Source organism: Pteropus vampyrus, unplaced genomic scaffold, assembly GCF_000151845.1.
Source record: "Pteropus vampyrus isolate Shadow unplaced genomic scaffold, Pvam_2.0 Scaffold54, whole genome shotgun sequence".
Classification (NCBI taxonomy): Eukaryota; Metazoa; Chordata; class Mammalia; order Chiroptera; family Pteropodidae; genus Pteropus; species Pteropus vampyrus.
The window spans coordinates 5,201,435-5,212,202 of NW_011888835.1; the positions used below are offsets into that span (position 1 = coordinate 5,201,435).

At 36.8% G+C, this 10,768-nt stretch overlaps 1 pseudogene; it reads right to left on the reverse strand.

Annotated features, from left to right (window-relative positions):
• Positions 1–9,225: 9,225 nt before the first annotated feature.
• LOC111739814 lies at positions 9,226–9,344 on the reverse strand (annotated as a pseudogene).
• Between the last annotated feature and the right edge of the window lie 1,424 nt (positions 9,345–10,768).

Here is a 10,768-nt window from a genome sequence, read left to right on the forward strand (position 1 = left end):
GTAGTTGTAAATCAGGGTTCTCTAAAGCATTCATAGCAATTCTTTAAATGAAGTGTCATAAATGCCCCATAACAATGCATTTAATTTCAATTTGATATAATCACTTTTATATGTTAAATAGTAAAAATTGAATCCAGTGCCTTCATAAGTTTCTAAATTGTGTTTGGTTCCCAGTCCTTTCACTGGCCTGAGAGAAAAAAAAAAAAAAATTGCAAGACATGTAAAACTAGAATAGCAATCATTACTATTCTACTTCTGGTAATCGAGCTACAAATGTCTTCTCTGAATGAAGGATGATTTATCCAAAGTGAATAAAAATATATATACAGTTTGTTTAATGAATTTAAAACATGAAATAATAATGTTATTGTAAAAGCTAAAATAACTGACAATCAAGCCTTGCCTTACACACTCACAAGCTTGCCCGACAGTGGTAACGGGGTGTATAAAGCCAGCGGTGGGGATATTTTTTTCCTCCTCCTATGTACTGCCCAGGGGAATATGGCAGCACATGAGTTAAATGTCAAGTCCTAAACTGTCACTACTGCCTCTACAACATCTAATACAACCGATTCCATTGACAACTTGGTCCTTGCCTTCAAAGTAGTTTAAGGGGTTCTACTTTTTAAAAATAATTACTACTAACATGGCAGGCCCACTGCTAGGTATTGGGCATGATCTTAACAACCCTTAACTTTACTTATCATTAGCTCTATTTTAAAGATGAAGACATTTAGGTTCAGGCAACAATCCCACAGCTGATAGATTATGGAATCTATGTTTGAATACAAGTTAACGACTCCATAGCCACTGCCATTTCCACAGCCTATACTGTTTTCAAATAAGAAATGATTTCTGTATTCTGCCTTACACCGTCATCCTGTACCTGATGCTGAAGCATATGAAACATATGTATACTTTGATCGAGTGTTGTGTTATGCATCCATATAGATGACACTCAGAGCCATCTGTACAGAGAATCACGATGTGTTTTCTTTCACAAAGAAAGAAAATGAAACCGTTGAAAAAGAAACTAACCCCTATTTTGTCACCCTCCTTTTAATGTACCTGGCTGAGTGCCTGCCTCTCAGTGGGCCAACCTTCTTGAGAGTAGCATCTCTCCTCAGTGCATCCATTTCTCAACTCGCTGCAACCCAAACTCCATCTCCACTTGTTGAAGTTATTTTCTAATTGCCAAAATGAACAGGTGCATCTTACCTGGCTGCTATAGCCTTTGGCACTGATGACCATTTCTTCCCCAAAGAAACCACTGGTTTCGTCTCTGGTTTCTGGTTTCCCCTTCCTCTCTGGCTGCTCCTTCACAGTGTTCCCTACAGGCTCTTCTTCCATATACCTCTAAAACACTACTGGCTCCTGGATTTCAGTTCCTAGACCGAATATAGACTCTATATTCTCAACCTGAGTGATGTCATCTAAATGCTGATGATTCCCATTGGGAGAATATTTTCCATGAGTCTCTCATATTCTTTCATGTTCTGTGAAGAAAGGAAGGCACTGACTGCCGTTTGTCTGAAACTTCCATTTTAATAGAGAACAGCCTTGGAACACAGACATAGTGTCTCCTTCTGGATAAAATAACATGTTCACTTATAGGCTCAGAAGATGTGGAGTTCCCCTTCTGAACAAAGGAAGCCGTATTTATTGCCTGTTATGAGAGATTTGGGTTCCCTAAGCTCACATTTCCACTCCTGTAATCCAACCCCCTGAGTGTATAGGTGCCATTGGAGTCCCTTTGAGTCACCCTGTAGGAATCAGGGCTGTGGGAAGCAGTACAAATCGTGATACTACTCTGGCTACTGCTATTGCTATCGGTATAAGCTGCCTTCATATGGTTCCAGGAGTTTCACATCTTCAGTATCCATGACCCATGAAACTATGGCATGTTAACTTCTTCATCTGAAAGTGAGATAAAATATCAGAACTTTCACAATTCTTAGCAATTCCCTGTGTCAGTTAGAACATCATAGATTATAAACAGAAGAAAGGAAAGAAAGGGGGAATGAAAAAACAAAAGAATATATATTATTTTGAGAAAGAAAGATAAAGATGGAAGAAAAGAAGGAAGGTAGAAAGAAGAAAGGACGGAAGGGTAGGAGGAAGCAAAAAAGAGAGAGGGGTTGGAAATAGGACAGTTTTTGGAGAATATGCCAAATTAATTTAGGCTAACCAGGTCCCACTCCTAGAGCTTGAAGTAGTGTCAACTTCCTCCAAAAGACGAGGACTGGATGGAGATGGGGCGGCCACCTAAAATAAAACCTGAGCATTGTTACGAAGGGAGGAAGAGGCCATTGATGATGGGTGGGCTATTATCAAACGTCTTTTGCACTCCCAAATATATACCCCTAACTATACTTGCATTACAAATCAATATTTTCAGTTGCTTCATGGATATCTCCCCCTGGCTATCCCATCGGCACCTGAAACGCAGTATCCCACTCTTCATTCTCTCTTTTTTTTTTTTCTGAACTGTCTGACTTGGCAAACAGTACAACTGTCCACACCGTCAGCCAACCCTCAAATATAAAAGCCATTCTAATGTCTACATGCCTCCAAGCCTTACATCTAATAAAGTGCTAACTCCATTTGGCTCTATTTCTAAGTAATTTTAAAAGTGTCTTCTTTTTTATATTTCTACCAGGGCTTTCTTGATTCAAGCTTTCATTGCTCCTCTCCTGTGTTACCACGGTGTCACCCTAACTGGCATTTCTGCTTTCGATTTTGAATGTCTCCAAACTATTATCCAATATTACTCCTAGATTTGTTTTGGAAAATAAAAATCTCAACTTGTGTGGACCATATTTAAAATACCACCCACCCACCCCCCACTCCATCATAAGATATAAAACAAACTCTTTAATGTGGCCCCTTATAATATAGCCTCTATACCTTTTTCACTTCAACCATTCCCTACAAGAGTGTTCCAAATATACTGTTCTCACCCATGCCAACTTGGCTCGGGCCGTCCCCTCTGTATGAAGTGCCCTCCCCTCCAACAAAGTCTGAGTAATTCCCACTTATTTAGACTCCAGATTGGATCCAAGCTCCATGAAGCATTTCATTATCTGATTCCATCTGAAGCTGAGCTAAGAGGCTTCTTTTCTGCGCCTTTGCTGTCTGTGCCTTAACTTCCAGCATTTGCTTCTAGTGTGGGACCTGCATCACTCTTTTGTAATCGGTAACTTTTTTTTCCTTCTCTCTCTTCTAATGGACTGTGAAGTCCTTGATGGTGAGCGTCCATCTTGAACACCCATCACCCAGCATGGTGGCTGACCCAGAATGAAGACTCATTGTCACCAAATGCTTAATGAACAAATTACATTTTTAAAGTACAGTCTGAGTTGATATTTAGTTTTGCAGCATAGCCATGCTGGTTGTCTACAATGCCCGTGTTACATCAGTTGCTAAATCTTTTGAATATCACTCCTTAGTACATGATTTTACCCCTGTACATGTCATCGACATGGAGGATTATTAATGCCATGTATTAACAACTTATATTAATAGCTATTTCTAGTGACCGATTCTTGATGATGCCAAACATATTAGGGCTGTGGATATGTAGTTTTAATGCCATCGGGATTGTGCTCTATTGTCCTAACTACAGCACACTAACTAGTCAGCTAGTGTGCCACCCGGAATAATTAACACTTAGTTAACATGAAGAGGAAAAGCGGTTGATCAATCTGAACAGCAGATGCACTCAGGGGATCCAGAAACACCATTAACACTATCCTACATAATGACTATCACACATTCCTTTAAGACGGTTCTATTAATTTTAGAATATTTTTCTACTAATCCTATTGCTCCTCATAAAGTAGTAATAAAAACAATAAGAATAAAACTAGCTAATATTTAATGCACATCTACTATATAACAGGCACAGCACTAAACACATTCTATTCAGTATTCACATTATTTTATTTAATTCTCTTAACATGATTGAGTATCTTCAATGTCTGTCTTCACTAGTGTATTGGTGTTCTATTGGTATGTAACAAAATTGACACATACTCAGTGGCTTAAAACAACACCTCTTCTGTAGCTAAGAATTCTGGGCAGAGTATAGCCAAGTGTCTCATAAGGCTGCAGTCAAGGTATCAGCATAAACTTTGGTCTCATCTGAGGCTCAGGGTCTTCTTCCAAGCTCATGTCCTTGAAACTGTAGAACTGATGGAGGCCAGCAAGAGAACCCTGCTTACACTTTCAATCTTTCTGATTTCTCTGTCTCTGACCTCTAGCTTCATATTTAAAGAGTTAAAGTGGTTAGGTCAATTCATCTGCATAATTTCCCTTTTCATTGACTCAAGGTCAACTGATCAATAACCTTAATTATATCTGTAAAATCTCCTTTGCCATGTAATGTAACATAATGATGGAATGGATGATTCCTCATCTTATCCACAGGAAGGGATCACAGAAGGGTGAGGGGCTTTGAAGGTCACCTTATAATTCTGCCTACCACAATTAGTAATGGACCTGCTGATTAGAGAAGTTACGTTACTTGGCCAAGGCCAAACATATATGAAATACAGTGCCAAGGATCAAAACTAAACCCATACTACTCAAAGCTTTTGACACTAACTCCTGTGATGTTTTTCTCATCCCGGAGGAACTGGGGATTTGCTGATTAAATTGGAATACATGAATCTTAACCCCTTCTCATCAGTTCAGTTACTTTTAGAGAAGGAGAAGTTTCCTCATCTTTATCAAAAGTCTTTTAAAGACGAACATCAAGTTAACTTCATTCTATGCACAGTTGCTAGAATATTTTTTTTAAGTACGTCTTGTATCAATCTACTTCTCAGCTCAAAATCTTTCGGTAGCTTTCTCTCTCTTGCCACATCAGATCCAAAGAGTGTGATCCCACCCTACGTTTTCATTTTTATTTCAACTCTTTCCTACCACACATTTCCCTTCCCCCTCTCTGCCACATGTGTTATGCCCCAATGCGAGTACATACTGTTCCCTTGGCTTGTGATGTGTTTCCTCCTTTATACACCTTCTTAAAACCTCAACTCCAATCTCTTCCCAGAAATCTTTCCCAATTCTTTCTGCAAATACTGATCTTGCCCTTCTAAGAATTCCTATTACACTTAAAGTCAGCAGCACATATATTAGCATCTGATTATTCTCTAATTTTTCATGAATATTTGTTCTGTTTTCCTAACTAAATTGTAAGTTGTGTTGGGCAGGATCATGCTCTTCCCCTTTGTCAATCTCCACATTCCTGAGAACAGTACAAAAATCACATTGTAGGCAGTTAGCACATATAGGTTTATCGATGGAGCTCTCTCCAATTGAATTTGTCTTCAGCCAAGAGAATTCAACTGATGTTTAGAAGTCAGCTTCAACTCATCTAAAGATGCGAATTGTTGTCATTATGCATTCAGTTTGGTTTTGGACATCAGTACCAGGAATCTGTATGGCCACATGCCTTCTCATTCTGGAATAGGCTACTTCTACCCTGGGGCTAACGGCACCAGCCCAAGCTTACAGAATAGACTTTTCTAACATTCCTTTTGCTTGCATGTTGTTCCCACCAATTACTCCCAGAGCTTATTTTGATTAGGAATAAGAAGAAATGATATTTGAGGATTTAGGTTTATGCGCAAAGTTAAAAGAGAACATCTAAATTTGTTTGCTTTCTCAACAAAAACATTAGGAAATGGGGTGATATAAGATGCTCTAGAGATGTAAGAAGAAGTTTGAAGGAAAAAAAAACAATGAAAACTACTTGTAGAGAGTGTTAGATCATGAATCGATTTTAACATCTTGGGAATAAGCTTAACGTTTACAATGGAGTTCAGGAAGTGGCTATCGCCAATTTCCATTTATCATATTTCCCCCAAGAAATCTATTGTTTTATTAATTTATTTGTGATAATGTCAGGGGAAAAAACAAAACAACTCTTCCATGTCTTTGGGTAGATCACGGTAGTCAGAAGTGACTGAAGTGAAATGAAAGACTTCTTTTTGCTGCACTGGCCAGGGATAGAGACAGAATTGTATTGCTGTGGCTTTCTAGTCCTTTAGGAGAACTTCTCCCAGCCCTCCTCATCCAGGATGGGTAATGAAAACATTGACAGACTAATAACAAAGGAATGAGTTTATTACTCACCATTTTCTGCAGGAATTCAATGCCACTCCGAGCTAGAATAACAAAAACAATTTAATATGTTATTTGTTTTCTCCACAGCCACAAAAGCAGGTAATACATACAGTTATGGACTCATGTTTAACACAAAGGGAACATATATCTGCCATCCCCTTGCCTCTAATGTCAGATCAAAACCTTCAGCTGGACCCTCCCTCGGCATTTCTATTTGTTTTTGTTTTACTGGAGACTGTAGCATGGCCCTTTTATTTCTGGGTTCTTAAATGCTGCTCCCTCCACAAGCTAACTAATCTGATGTATCAGTTCTAATTATGTGTTTTCGTACAGACCCACCAGGCTGCATCTGTGAGAATCAGATGGGAAGATTCACACCCTGGACCTCTTGGCATGGAAACTGGTCTTGGCCTTGGTTTGGGCCTTAGAGAGACAGTGGACAGGGTAACAGCCAACAGTGATTCTGATGTTTGTAGGACATCCATCGTTTGGCAGACCCAAAGTAGGTTAGGTGTCTCTTTCCTTCTTCTTGAGCTCTCATTTTACTAAATGAAATCAAATGATTTATGAGGATGCAGACAGTGGGAAATGGAGTGAACATTTATTAAGCAGCTTCAATATACCAGGAGCTATGATAGGAGCTTCAGCTTGTTTCGTTCTGCACCAAATATGTGAGGTAAGTAATAATACAAACATTTTACAAATTAGAAATTAAGCCTCATGAAGGATTAAGGACATAGGCAATAATGGTCCGTGCTAAAATTCAAACCCTACTCTTTCTAACTTGAAGGACTCTTTTCTTTCCACATGTCACACTGCCCAATTTTAACTGGCTTACCACTCTTTTAATGCTGAGCTGAGCTAAGATGTAAAGAATATCCAGCAAAGCAAAAGCTAAAGCACTGTTTTTTAGAGTTAAATAGTCTCAGCATGCTAATGAGCTCCCTTAGTCTAGTGTCAGCAAAATAACACTGTTAGAAAAATTATTCACTAACTCATCTGTCTGACACAAAGTCCCTTTTTAATTTCCCCCTCACTGAGTTCTAAAAAAAAAAAAAAAAAGAGGAGTGCTCAGATACAAGTGTCATTCCTAGTCTTTCCAAGTTTTCATTTTACTTTTTAGCTCTTTTCTATGTCTATTTCTATTTATTTCTATGACGCCTATCGCCATGGTGTCTAAGTATCCAGACAAACACATTAAGCTAAAACAAAACATATGAGAGAATCAAAAAGAAAAGCTTTCCAGATCTCTCTCCTCTGGAGCTAAGTTTTGTTGATTTAGAGATAACTGATTGAGTTGTGAAACCCTGAGGCTATGCTGGCAGTCTTAGGGATGGGCCTTGATGGCAATTTGCTAATTATTTAGCGTAGAAGTAATGATTTACCTACAAACCATTTTTGGAATAGAAGAAGAAAAAAGGAAACCCAAGAGAATAAGGCATAGAAAGTAATTCATTTCAATCTTATAAATTCTTCACCTCTGAGAGTAATGTTCCAGCACCCCGAATACACCAGCGTGAAAACAAGGTGCCTAGAAGGCATGTAAGAGCCATGCCTTTTCTGTTGCACTTCAGTTTTGTTATCCAACTCATCCCACTATTTAAGGCACTGAAAATGCAGGGCCCACAAAATGGTTGTCATTACAGAAATAAATAAACTAGTCCAAATGATCAGGCCCTATAAATGTAGTCTACATAACTCTGATGCAAATAGTTTTTGTAAAAAATGCTAGGAGTAGGAAGGTAAAATAATGACAAAATTTGTGGTTAGGTGAAATTAACATTCTGTAGAAAAAAGAGACAGTTTTCTCATGTTTTGCAAGCACCTTTAAAGTCTTGTCTTTTAAAAGTTTGATACCGCTGCCCCACCCACATGCTTTGCCACACGTGTGTGCAAATACACATACACATTTCTAAGGCCCATTTATTTTCCGGGATTCTGAGTCACTATAACTCTCCATTGGCTGCTTTTTAAAGATGTATCTACTTGGCCCAAGAGAATTGCACAGCATCCTGATCGACACAAACCTGGTTTTTCTGAATGAAGGGCAAACAATGGAATAATATATTTTTTAAAAACACAAATTTTGTGCATTTTGAACATTTTTTATTTTTTTAACATCGAAAGCAAAATCTTCACGTGGCCTTCTAAGTCTAACGTGATCTTTCTGTGGCCTCATGGTCTCTTCTGAAGCCACTCTCTCCCAGCTGTCTTACTCCAGACACACCAGCTTGTGTGCAAGTCTTTGACTAAGCCAAGCTCTTCTCAGTTTATGCCCTCTGCCCAGAATGTTTTGTCTTTCTCTGAAGTTGCCATCTAAAAATATTTTAAGTAATGTTTATTTACTTTTTTGATTATAAATGTTATGCATGCTCTTGAATGAAACAGAAAATACTGAAGAGTTTAAAAAAATATAATAGGCTCACAATCCAGGTGTAATTATCCTTAATAGTAGATGTGTTCATTCTCCTTGTGAACTTATTTCTCAATACAAATTGTGATCATCTTGTGTTTGTTCTAATGTTTTCTAGTGAGTTTGAAGGTAATTATTTCCTTTTCAGTTCTACTAATAATTACTTTTAAATTTTTTGGAAATTATTTAACATGTATTTCCTGAAGAAGCAAAATCAGATATAGAATACTTCTGAGTAAGTCCTCCTCACATTTTTTCTACTATCTTTCCTATTTGCTATCTTGTCTGTCAACTTTTTAATATAATCTAGTATTTTAGACTCCAATTTTTAAAATTAATATTTATATTATGAAGTTTCTCTCTTAATAATAATATTGTTTATATATGTGTATAAAAATTATTTGGAAAACTATATTTTAACTAATTTCATTTTCACTAGTCCTTTATACATTAGCTTCCTCTGTATGGAGTTCTTTATTTTGGTTCTTTCTTAGTTATCTGCACTCTGATATCAAATAAAATGTTAAATTAGAGTACCTAAGTAATATATATATATCCCTAGCCTTACATAGCTGAAAAAGTCCTTCGTTTACATTACAAGTAAAATATCTCATTTTGTATTTTCAACTTTAAAGCATAACTGTTTTTCCTCAAATTTGTTATCGCTTTTTTTTTTTAAATGCCTACAGCACTTGGTATTTCTAGGTGGTTTCCCATCCAAGTACTAACCAGGCCCAACCCTGCTTAGCTTCCAAGATCAGATGAGATTGGGCATGTTCACAGTGGCATGACCATAGACTTTCCTCAAATTTGTATAGCCTTTCTTTTGTGTGTCTTAGCACTAAGTATTATGAAGGAAACATCCAAAATCAGCTAGTATTTCTTCCTTTTTACTTATATTATATGATTTTACTTTTATTATTATGGCAATTTTTCCTTTTCAAGATATTTCAAAAAAGTTTTGTCCAAATGTATCTTTATGTGGTTTCTTTGATTTTATCCAAAATGAAGTGAGATTTGTCAAAATCCACAATTTGAAATTATTCTAGTTCCTGGAATAATAAGAACAATTGAAATAGTAACAAAAAGAAAAGTTATAACTTTTTTCTTATTGTTAATATTTCAATTGTTCTATTTTTTTCCTCAGAAAAACTTGATCTTTAAGTTGAATCTGTCTTTTGCCTGCCAGTCTTTGCTATTCTAACTCATCATTCTTATCACTTTATTCTCTCCTCTGCTCTTTGGGAGAAAATCCCAAGTTTATTCCCTGCATCATTGATTCATTTTCCACAATGTCAATTCTGCTCTTTACTGCATCAATTAGGATATAAATATTGTCACCACATTTTAAGCTTTCTTGATATACTTCCTTATATTACTATATCCTTTTCCTCTTGGCTTATAATGTCCTCACTTTCTTCATAGATTTCTCTGTGTTTTTCTTTTTTTCCCTCAATATATTTATTTATTTTAATAAGTTTCAAGTATACTTGTACATTGGTTAGACATTGGTTAGACATCTATATAGTTCATAAGATGATCCCATTTGCTCCCTCTCTTCTCTGTGTTTTTCATAGAAAAATCCTGTTTTCTTAAATTCTTAAATTTTCTTAAATTAGGAAGTTAATATGTGCAATTGTTGATGCCTAGCAGACTTTATCTAGAGAAGCTTAGAGCCTTTATTGCTTTTTTAACTCTCTGAACAGATGGAATATATAAAAACTAGAATCACAGATTAGTGCTCCCAGTGCTTTTCCTGATTCTTCCTCCTTTTTCCTTATGTTCCATGATGTAATTAGTCACCACCAGTGATAACCTGTCCACCTCACGCAAGCACCATCAAACAGACACACATCTACAGTTTATGTCTAGTTGTTTTTAAGCATTTGAAATCACCAATGTAGAAATGTAGTTGCTAATTTGGGAAGCATTATGCCAAGTGAAAGAAGCCAGACACAAAAGGACAAGTATTGTATAATTATGTAAAAAAATTAAAACAAAACAAACATTTGTACATACGCACTCACACACACACACACACACACACACACACACACACATCTTCCAGCTAGATACAAAATATTGCATATCTAGAGTACAGAGCAGACAGTGGGGTAGGATGCAGCATAATTCTCCATTTCTCATTGGGCCTAGTTCAAATGAGTTCATCAGTTACATTTTCCAATCCATTCTATTGACCATATAAATTTTGATAATTTCTCC